Genomic DNA, 12,569 nt, shown 5'->3' on the forward strand with positions numbered 1-12,569 from the left:
TCCAGACTGTGTCTGCTTCTGCAGACTGTGACACAACCAACTAGCTAATATTGTAGGGTCTTATATGTACCTGAGATGACGGAAGATAAAGCCAGTGGGGATGCGTGTTAAATCTCCCTTCTTTCAGATGCCCATTAGGAAGCAGGTTCTCTGGCAGCAAGAAGTCAATAAAAACACCCATCTGCTTCCTTTCCTTTGATGAGTTAATTTTCTCAATTCCTAGTTTTATGTCTTATTAACTAATAAGACTAAAAATAGTCTTATTCTAAGACATGTCTCATTAACATCACTAAGTGATGTCCACTTAGTAAATTATGTTCCACATTAGAGGAAAAACAGAAAGGATACTGAAGGTGGGACTACCTGCTGACTGATAAGCATGTGTCGTCCCTGAGTTCAGTGGTGAGGCCTGAGTTATGAAAGAGTTGAAAAGGTGATGGCGAGAACACCTCAAGCCTTTGTAAACCTGTGATGATGTCACAGTGACATCTTTATCTTTTATAAACTATGGTCCTTCTTATTTATTTATGTATTGTTGAGCAATGTTCTAGACAAATGCACAGCACATAATATCCTATGTAATATTAATATTATGTTTTCCTTGTGGTCTAACAGATGGCCCAGTATCAGCAGAAACCATATTATAAAAAATAAAGCATACCAACTCAATGCCCACACAGTTTTATTCAGTGATGTCTGCTGTGTTTCCACGTTGTCTCCTCAAATGTAGCAAATTTAGCAAATGTAGCAAATGTAAACATGCATTTGTACTACCCTCAGTGGCATACTTCACTCCCCAAACCTACCTCTTAACTCAAACCCAAATTTAAGCCGTCAAAAATGGTACTTTCTTTTCCAATGTGTGCTCACTCTCATCATCTAAAGCTCAGTTCAGTTCTGTTCACACAAAGATGTATTTATGAATACACACACACACACACACACACACACACACACATCTCTACAGATTTTTGCTGTGGCAAAGCTGTTCATGAAAAGATTAGCAGGAGTTTTGAGCACCTGCAGGATTGAAAGCATGCTGATGACCGTGACAGGATACTGTCCATATGCCACAAGCAACGCACAGTATACTCACTCATACACACACGCACACATGTGTGCAGGCTTCAGTGAAAGGTGAAGGAGTGTATCAGATTATTGCGACAGGCAGTGAATGAAGATGTTGGGCTGTTCAGCCATGGTGAACTTTCACACACACACACACACACACACACACACACACACACACACACACACACACACACACACACACAGTCAGCAGATTGCAGTGATCTGACTGCTAAGTCTGGAACAGTTTACAGAACGTGGAGAATGTGGGACATGTAGTGTTAAATACTCCATGAGGGAGATGATTTCCCTTTGAGCCTATAGTTGGTTATAAGCTCAGAGATGCAGATGGTGAGACTATCATGACCTGCTGTGCTCTCAGGGATCCAATGAAGAGCAACAACACAGAAACCCAGAAATGTGATTATTGACTCTTAAACACAGTGCTTGCAGTCAACTCCAGTATCTCCAGCCAACAGACAGAGATGTCTCTTTAACATATCTAAGAGTGGATAATAGTATTCTGATAACCATACTCAGATTAATGCCAGATAAGGCTGAAAGTAACTGTGATTGTTTGAGTGGTCAGATCAGTTGATCATAGAGAAGTTGTGGCTGTTTTTTGCACCCGAACAATGAAAGCACAGAGAATATTAGCATTTCATCATAATCTGGTTGATGTACTGCATGGTTGATTATCAAAAGGAGAAGCCCAATGCAAATGGTCTAATAAAAGGTTAGTTTTAACTAAGCTTGTTAAAACTTACAAGAACACAAATGTCCAAAAGTCTAATGCAAACAAAACAGGAACCAAAGAAAAACACGTGCGCAAGTGGAAATGGGACATGGGAAAGAATAAAGGAAGGGAGACGAGTAAAAAACATAAGAAACGATTTGCTTAGCACTTTTCTAGTCCTACTGAAAAGTGAGCACCAAGGCCACATTTAACCGTGCAAACATACAGTGTTTTATTTTATACTTTCTAGGTATTTTTTCTACCTCACATCCATAGCCAATTTAGAATTACCTAACTTGTCTTTGGACTATGGGAAATAGCCAGAGTATGCAGAGGTCATCCACAGAGCCACAGGGAGAACGTCAAACTCCACATAGGTGCACTATTGTGCTGGTTACAAAAGCCACTTATAAAATAAGACTGGAAGTAACAACAAAGAGAAGGACATAGGTAAAGACAGGGAAGATAACAAGACTTGGAAAAAAAAAAGAATAAGAAACACCAGCAATTAGCCAAGGAGAAAACATGCCACAGAGAAGCCAACATGCATGAAACTGTAGAGCACATTTTTATCTGCCATCTTACAATGCTGTGATTGCAGCCATTCCCCAACTCTCTGTGAATGGTACTCATGGACATTGATCAGTGGTTATGAGAATTTGCGTAATTAAGATTAAGGAACTGACCTCCCAGCCCATTGTTCCTTCAGTGGGCTGGTTTCAGTCATTATGCAAATGTACTGTTTATAAGATTGAGGAAACCTGCAGTCAGCTGAGACTGAAGAAGTCACTTGGATGAGTGACGAAACGTTTCTCCCACAAAACGCTACGTCCAGATGAACAGAATCAACTTTTGGAGATGTAGAGCACATTGCATAAACAAGTAGTGTTGTGAAGCCTGCTTTAAAAATGTAACAGGTCATAGTATACCACCCCATAAAAATATTTAAATTAACTTTTAATATTTGATTACTTTTGAATTTTGAATGTAAGACTTGAAAGTGAACAGTAAAGCAGACGTGTCCTCTAAATTCGGGACATATTTACCAATGTAAACAAGCTGTATTGTCTACACAGTGTCATGCTACATCAGCTTTCTGAATTCACAAGGATACTGACTTTATATAGCACAGTAGCTGAGAACTGAACCATGAAATTTGGTGGCAATTCTTAAAATTTTTTATATTTTTCAATTTTCAAAATAGTGCAGGGAGTTAGTCAGCAAATGTGAAGGCTTTGGAAACAGCATTTAACCCCTTAATCTAATCTAACAGTGGCATCAACATGATTCATGAGAAGAACATACTGATTAAATGTTTGCATTCAATGCTGGAGTCCAGTATGTTACATTCCTATCAGAAGAAATGAAACCAGCTGCATATCAATGATGCATATTTGAAATGTTATGCTGTAAAATCTGCCAACAGCAGCCGGGCCAAGTCATCTGCTATGTAATCCTCTATACACACAGTACACATAGGATTATTTTGCAGAGTTAATTGGTATTTTGCAGAAAACAAACACTTATAGCATCACTGAGCACACACTGTAGACAGGAGAATAAGTTTTTGTTAAACCCAACTACTACATGCATAGTCTGCAGTGAATAACAATTAACACAGAACGGTGGGTGCCGCATTAGTGTGAATACGCTGAGGTGGAAGAGCAACTGTCCCCTCTTTAAAAGGCAGCTATAAGTAAGATGCCAGGTGTTTTATAATTAGAGAATCAATAGAACCAATCTCTCAAAATGCAAAGATAACTGCCTTCATCTTTACTGATATATGTGAATTGATGAGCATTTAAATAGAAAAAGACACTGCTCAAAGACAATGGTTTCACACTTTCTAATAAAGCTAATAATATTAGCTATAATAATAATCCCCATACATTTACTCATTTCTTCCACAGCTATAAAGTTATCAGTCATTTCAAATAAACCTACAAACAAAGCTCCCACATGGAAATAACAGCAAACCAAGTTTTAGTTTTTTAAACTGAAAAACAGCAGACATGTCCTCTCTGGGTCACAAGTTATTTTTTCTTTATCCTACATCAGTTTTTACTGTTCTTAAATCTGGCAAAGGAGGAGGGCGAGGAGGCCTTGCTGGTCTTAACACACAGTTATGCTTCCTAACTAGCTGGTGTTATTGTGGCATTATCAAGCCCACAGGCCATTTTGTCTGTTTCACAAATGATTGTGCCATAATGTTTGACTTTTTTATTATCTTTGTCACATCATTAGAACAACACTGAACTGCCAAAGTGTACCCCGCCTCTTGCTCAGTGATAGTTGGGATAGGTGCTCTGCCCATCAATCACAATTCATCTAAAAACAGAGAACTTTGAGAACCTTCCTTGGTGCAGTATTCCAGGGCACTGGATTAATGCAGTGCTTCAAACAGCAGTAAAAGCTAAACCCTGGTTCTATGTTAGAGCATTTCTTAACGCCAAAGAAACACTGTTAATGAATTAAATGTTGTCTTAAATAACTCTCAAGCACTTCATGGTAGATCAAACCCCTAACGCCATTCCCTCCTCGAGCAAATGGAGTAAAAAAGCTGGCACTGGATCAAAATTGACAGGCAGTCTTCTCTAATGCTGTGAATCATAAATTACAGCCCTGCAACTGAACGTCAAGGTTAATTCCCTCACCCAGTGTGATGAAATGATTCCACATGACACCTTCAATTGATGCTTTTGGAGGCCTGCCCACCAGAGGAGATCCCTGTCACACAGGCTTTTAATAAAGGACATAAAGGAAAACGAAAGTGGCATGACAATAGTAACCATGAAAATGACTTCATTCTTATAAAATTCACTGCAGCACTGCCTTCTTTTGTTAATAATTATTCTTTTTGGTGGTGACTGAGAAATAGACATTGAACAAAGTAAAAATGATAAAACTCTTCTTTCTATCTCTCAGAACATTCAATATTCTTCATCGAGACAATGAAAATATGTATAGAGTTTGCACAGCCAAGCTATGATATTTTGCTGCAGATACATAATAAATCTGGTACATAGCCATCTGTCAAGATTAAGTACCAATCAGCACCACTGGTTCAAATGCCCTCCTTCACACTCACCATCCTCAAACTACCATCCCTCCTCTTAGCATACCCTTTCTTCTCTCACCTCCCTCCTACTACCCAGTGTGTTTTGTTTCTGTGCCCAAATGTTTGGAACACATAAAAAACAACAATAGCAAGTCTACAACAAGAGTAGTGTGGTTTTTTTAACTCCCAAAATATGAATATGAATTTTAAATTCATACCATCACTGAATGTTTTGTGGCAAACAAGTAGCACAAAATCTCCTTTTCTCCTTTAGAATTGGGCATCCACAGTGAGACTGGTAGCTATGGTGTGTCAGAAGAAACTTTAATACATTAGGTTTATTACTAAGATGAAAACCAAACAAGAAACAGTTGTTTTGTCAGTTTCCTGGTTGGGTTCTGACCGCTGGGGCTCCCAAGATGGCTGATTCTATCTCCCATGACAAGGAACTGATGGTGCAGATAGGTGGAAGGATGGTGGTCTCCTTGACAATTTTATTTATACAGCACCAAATCACAACAGCAGTCACCTCAAGGCCTTTATATTATAAGGTAGACCCTACAATAATACATACAGAGAAAACCCCAACAATCATATGACCCCCTATGAACAAGCACTTTGGCGACAGTGGGAAGGAAAAAACCCCTTTTAACAGGAAGAAAGGGGTGGCTATCTGCTGCAACTGGTTGGGGTGAGAGAAGGATAACAGAATAAAAGACATGATGTGGAAGAGAGTCAGAGATTAATAACAAGTATGATTCAATGCAGAGGTCTAAAAGTTTGGTTGAGACAGGATCAGTGCAGCTGCGGTGCACCTAGGTGATCAAAAGCTGCCTGAGCCGACTGATCCCACTGGAAAGGCACCTTAGGAGAGGTCAGATGACTTAGTGGTGAGGCAATTTTGCTAAAGTCCCTGACAAAATGGCAATGGAAATGAGCAAACCCAAGAAAACGTTGAAACTGTTTGTGGTTCGTTGCCTCTGGTCAATCAACAACTGCTTGCACTTTGACCAGGTTGGTTTAAGGTTCCCCTTCTCAATTATGTAACCAAGGAATGAAACTGTTTCAAAATGAAACTCACATTTTTCCCCTTTTACGAACAACTTATTTTCCAAAAACAATCTCTCAGGTGGCTCTGGTGAGCGGATGGTGCCTGAAACTCTGGAGGGAGTGGAGGATTAGGAGAAGCTGGTGCTGGGCCAAATCTTGTGTGAGGGTAGTGAGGACACTTTTGATATTGAGGAGCATTTGTTCATACCGGCCTAGTAGAGCCTCCTGGGAAGTGAGAGCATGGTGGACGAGGTCCATGGCATGGCTGGATCGTTTTGTCATGGCAGTCAGACAGAACTCAAATGCAGGACTCAAAGGTTTACAATCAGAGGTGTGTTTATTTACAACCTGGTCACCAGGTGCTATATACAACAGAGGGAGGAAAGGGCTCCAGGGAGTACAGAGGAAGGCACACACGTCCAGACTTCACACTCTTCACTTGACAGTCATTTACAGAAATACACGCTCATCACAGTCCAAGGCCACAGGGAATAATCCAGGTAGGTCTGTGCCAGGAGAAGGAAGTACACGTTAGAACACGTAAACATGAGAAAGATAAATAGAGATGGTACGAGAGCCATGGGTACACTGACTAGATTAAGCACAACGATCCAGAGACAATTGCCACCACCTTAAGTAGTGGCTTTGAAGATGATGATGATTTGCAGGTGTCTGAATGTCAGCAGGTGAGTTGGCCAAGGGCAGGGAACCACCAGGGAGGACCGCAGGTAAACAAAAGAGGTGAGAGAGGGAGACAGAGGGGGAGAGAGAGAGACAACAACAAACTCTGGTAGGAAGTCAGGGAGGACAATTTTCTTTTATTGATTTTTTTTTTTCAAATTGTGTGTGTGTGTGTGTGTGTGTGTGAGAGAGAGAGAGAGAGAGAGAGAGAGAGAGAGAGAGCGAGAGAGAGAGACATTGTTAACATTGAATGTACACCTGGAATCGATTTTAGTAATTTTGGCTGATGTATGACTGTAAGCAACTAGCCTGGTACCAAGTATAACATTAACATTCTTGTTGTCTTGCTTATTTTATTGGCTGAGAATAAGCCAATAGCTGTAGAATCTGGATGGTGGTGGGTTCTTTTCCCCACTTCCTTTGTTGTACAACAACCTGAGTGTAAAGTTGTTTTTAATTGCTTTATATTGTAAGGTAAAGACAAAGAAAACCCCAACAATCATATGACCTCCCTATGAGTCGCTTTGGCGACAGTGGGAAGGAAAAAGAAAAAAATGGGTTTGAACAAAAAGGGCTTCTCACTCTTACTAAACTTGTCACGGTCGGACGGTCCTCCCCGGACGACCTGCTTGTTGTGTGTGTGTGTCTCTCTCTCTCCTTTTTTCCTTCTCCCCTCCCTCCGGGTCCGTCTATGTTTAGGAGCCGTGCTTTCGGGAGAGTGAGAGTGTGGCGACCCCTGACCCGGAAGCGTCTCCGCTCAGCTGCCGACACACCTGCACCTAATCTTTCACCCAGCTGACACTAATCATCCCCGTTTGGGCTGAGGTATTTAACGGTGTGTCCAGACGGCAGTCGACGCTGGATTGTACTCAAAGCTCGTTAGTAAAGTGTGCTCGTTATTGGTGACGTAGCTTTAGCCGGCTAGCCTCCTCATCTGTTGTTGTCACTCGTCCATTAGGACCAAGAAGTACGGAGCGGAGGGTTGGAGAGAAGGGCTCCCTAGGATTATCACTCGGGAGGAGAAGCACATTCAGATTACCACTGAGGAGACTCACCTGCACCGCCACTGGGAACTTGGAGAAAACCACTGTTGGACTATTACACTTCTTTCATGTTTGAGACTGTTTTTGAGCACTGTAAATAAAAGCACTGTCTGCTCTGCATCCAGAGCTCCGCAACTGAGTCCATATTTCCCATTACTCGTGACAAAACTGCTGCAGTGCTCAATATATACAGTGAATAGAAATTAAGAAATATTTACAACAACTATTTACAAATACTCTTAGCCCTAATTACAAATGGCTCACACGTTACGAAAAAGACCATCGCTCAGGATTCTCACAGAAATGATCAGAAGTACAAACAACTAGCTGGTGCTTTGTTGGTTGTAGAGGAGACAAGGAGAGAGGCAGGTGGCTGTCAGCTGGAGATTAAGAAGCTGCTGTCCATTCAATCATCCAATCCGGACTTCAGGAGCTTTTTTGAGTCAGCCAATCACAGCCACACCCACACACCCAGCCTGGTGGGAGGAGATAAAAAATACACACATCCACACACAGACCAATGGGAGGAGCCACACATCAAAACAGGCAGCATGTGATCACAAACCACAACATTTCATGGAATCATAACATTTCCCCCCACCCAAAAATCGAACATTTCGCCCTCAACGAAATGCTGGATTCATGACCTAGATAGAGCTTCAGCCATGACACTTTCTAAGCCTTTCTTGTAACGACAGAGGTCTTACACTGTGCAAATCTGGGGGTGAAGCTGGTTGTGTTTTCTAAGGAGCTGTCTTGTAGTCATTTTCTGACGGTTTCCACTGCCTCAATTGTAGGTATGCAAATGAAGAGAGAAACCACATCAAAGGACACTGTGGTTTCACCTGGGTAAAGTGTAAGTTTCTGGACATTTTTGGTGAAGTCAGTGGAGTTTTTGATGTGACTGGGGGTGTTCCCCACAAGGAGTCCTAGGATAGTGGCAAGGTGTTTGGAAATGTTCTAGGTGGCTGAGTTTATACTGCTAACAATGGGTCTGAGTGGGATTCCTTCTTTGTGGATCTTTGGAAGTCTGTAAATACAGGGTATAGCATCCCCGTTTTAAGGCTTCATTGGTATTGTTGTCACTGAGCAGTGTAGTAATTTTTGTGTTATAGTCCATTGTGTTTAGAACAACAGTGTACCTTCCCTTGGTAATATGGTGATGTTTTGGTGTTTGCTCAGGGATGTGAGGGCCTTCTTTTCGTTTTTATTGTGTTGGTGGTTTGATCCCTGGCTGCCCCATTCTGCATGCCAAGTATCCTTGGGCATGCTCTACGATGCATCCATCAGAGTATGAATGTGTGTGAATGCTTAGATGGAAAGCACTTAAAGCATAGAAGAAAGTTCTTGTGTGAATGGGTGTGAATGGGTGAATCTGGCATGTTGTATGACGCACTTTAAGTGTTTGAGTGCCTGCGTTAGGAAAGTAGAAAAGTGCTATATAAGAATCAATCCACTTGCCTCCCTCTCCCCAGCCACTTCCTCCAGCTTGTCTGGGGGAACACCAAGGCGCTGTCCTGGTTCTGCCTCAGGGCCTCCTCCCTGTGGGACATGCCCGGAACACCTCACAGAGGAGAATTCCTTGTCAGATGAACTACCCCAACCCTCTCCTTTCAAGGTTGTGGAGTAGCGGCTCTACTCCGAGCCCCTCCTGAATAGCTGAACATCTCACCCTATCTTTAAGGGAGAAGCCAGCCACATTTCGGAGAAGGCTTATTTCCACTGCTTGTACTTATACTCTCATTCTTTCGGTCACTACCCAAAGCTCATGACCATAGGTGAGGGTGAGGACATAGATCTACTGGTAAATCGAGAACTTCGCTCTTATGCTCAGCTCTCTCTTCACCACGGTGAAGATGAAGCCAACAGAACCACATCATCTACAAAAAGCAGAGACAGGATTCTGGAACTGGAAGCCTTCCACCACTTGGTTATAGCTAGAAATTCTGTTTATAAAAATTATGAACAGAATCAGTGACAAAGGGCAGCCCTGGTGGAGTCCACTGCACACCTGGAACAGGTCTGACTTATTGCTGTCAATGTGAAAAAGACTCTTGCAATGGTTGCATAAGGATCGAATGGCTAGTAGCAATGGACCAGAAACCACATACTCCCTCCCAAGTATCTCCCATAGAACACCTTGGGGGACACGGTCGAATGCCTTCTCCAAATCCACAAAACACACGTAGACTGGTTGGTCAAACTCCCATGACCCCTAAGTATCCTTGAGAGGGTAAAGAACTTGTCCAGTGTTCCACGACCGGGACAAAAACCACATTGTTCTTCCTATATCAGGCTGGCAGGCACCAACCAACCTGGTGGCTGCAACTCAGCAGCTTCAGCAATGCAGATGCTGAACATGGTCCATTTGAACTCACTGTCCCCAGTCTCCTTCGGGATACTGCTGAAGCTCTGCTAGAGGAGAAGTTGAAAATTTTGTGGACGGGGGCCTCTGCCAAGTGTTCCCAGCACACCCTCACTATACATTTAGGCACCCCAGGTCTGTCCAGCATCCTCCCTAGCCACCTGATCCAACTCACCACCAAGTGGTGATCATTTGACAGCTTAGCACCTCTCTTCACTTCCAAAAATGCGGTTCATTATGGACAAACTGTGGTTTGCACAGAAGTCCAGTAACAAAACACAGCACGGGTTCAGATCTGGCAGGCCGTTCCTCCCAATCGCGCCCCTCCAGGTGTGACTGTCATTGGCCACATGATTGTTGAAGTCTCCCAGTAAGATGACAGCATCCCCAGGTAGAGCAGCCTTAAACACCCCACCCAGGGACTCCAAGAAAGCTGGGAGCTGTGGTTCAGCACATTGGCACAGATAACAGTCTGGACCCAACAGTGTTATTTGAGTGATGTTAGATAAAAGATTAGCACTGTTGACTCAGACCTCATAGGTGGGAAAACAGTGATAATGGATGTGTGCTGACAGGTGGAAGACATGGTGCAGGCCGGGTGCTGGTTGTTGGACGAGCAGTGATGTTGACTGATGGAGGAGAAGCAGTGTTGACTGAAGCTGGCTGGGAGCTGAAACATTTAAATGAGTCCAAATGATTCCACTGCTACAGCTAATGGACTTTTTTCTCTTTTTAAAAAATTGCTTGTTACTGTCACATTAGAGGGCACCGTGAAATTCTGTCAATAATTACACATTTAACCTAGCAATCTGTCCATTTTGCAATTGTCAGTTTGGGGAAAACACACAAAACTTTGAGGGGGAATTATTCTGAAATTTTCACTAATCAGCATATTTTTTGTGTTTTATATATATTAAAACATCACACAAAAGCTGAAGGTAATAACTTTGATTTGAATCAGTTTTTTGCGAGCAAGCTAAAGCCATATGGTAGAAAGGTTGAAATATTTATAAAGAGGCCAGTTGGGTGTGATTGTCTCACTAGTCCTGGGGTTGAGCCCCTGAGTATGAGAAGTATTTTTGCTGTTAAGCATATTGAGGTATTAATATTTTTTTGTTTATTTGTTGGCTGAACAGTTTGTGTTGAGCCATACATCAACAGTCAGCCCGAGGAAGTATGGCGTCTATGGTCTGTTGTCTGCCAAAATTGATCTCACAGACTTTGTATCCCTGGCAATCCAGGGGTATACATTTATTTATTACTGATTAATTAATTAATTGGTTTTTTTTATTATAAATTTCTATTATTTTAGATTTTTGTATGTATTATTTTCATGTCATCATCCCCATGTGAATGAAATGTTGAATTCTCCTTTTGTGTTTGTTTCACATGCCATATTCAGTATACATTGCCTGAACGTAACTTAACTGGGGATTTATGCTTCAGCAGAAAATCGACATTGTAACCTGTGGTGTAACTTTGAACCTCTATGATCCCTGCGCTGTCATCTATTCACCTCCATGAAAATGTGAGTCGGGTTGACGCAGCACACAACTCATGTAACTCGTCTGTTCAGCAACATTGATTCCTGTTTTGCATTTGAGGCTACTGTTTTGCCGCAAAAAGCTGATGGTGTATTGTCATCCATTGTACATCTACTAAAAATCTCCTGGTAACCTTGACCCACAAGGTTAGAGGTCACGTTTTCTGAAAATCATGTGGATTCAATAACTCTGAGCGACTCTGAGCAAGCACAGAGTGACCTTACTTCCTAACCTGGGGCTACCATCAATCTAGTGGTCTAAACAAGTACACAATCCTGTCATTCAGTAGTGATCTCTCCAGAATTAAACAATCATGGCTTTCAATGTCTTTTTATTAATTCCAAAGCAGTGCAATCTGGTGAAGTAATGACGTAGAATTCAGTTTCTGGGTCAAAACTCTCCTGATTCAATATGCTGCAATGCTGTGTTCCTCATTGCCTTAACAGGGATCTGAATTTTAAAAAAAACCCACACTAATCAGTCATTTTACTGTTTTGACGAAATGGCTCCATCTGATAAGGTTATGTTACAATTCTCTAGTGTTTGAAGAGGCATGTAAAATTAGCACAAGTGGTTTTTTACTTGTTTAGCTAGCATTGAACAATGAGCACCCAATAGTAAAAAACAAACCGGCTTTTACTAGAGTCTTACATAGGCTTTGGATTTTAATGTGGTCTCTCACCTCGAAGACATCACTGTGTCCCGGATGTCATTATTCCCTCTCCTCCAAGTGAAGCTTGCAAGCTAAGGGTCAACAAATATCTGACAATCCTGAAATGGTCCAGTACTGTCAGGGTCCTGGGTCTCTAGACCCAGTGTTTTGAGTTTCTTGTGCCTCAGTGTTTTTGTATTAGAAATTTATGTTCTAAGTTTTCTTTGTTGCTCTAGTTTATTCAGAGCCTAGTGTCCTAGTTTGAGCTTCTTGTATTCTTTTTGGTTCCCTGTGTATTTAATAGGGTTCTCTCGTGTAGTTGCCCTCTGTGTCTCCCTTTGTGTAACTGTGTTTATATTGTGATGTTAGTTC

The sequence above is a fragment of the Pelmatolapia mariae genome, linkage group LG18 (assembly GCF_036321145.2).
Source record: "Pelmatolapia mariae isolate MD_Pm_ZW linkage group LG18, Pm_UMD_F_2, whole genome shotgun sequence".
Lineage (NCBI taxonomy): Eukaryota > Metazoa > Chordata > Actinopteri > Cichliformes > Cichlidae > Pelmatolapia > Pelmatolapia mariae.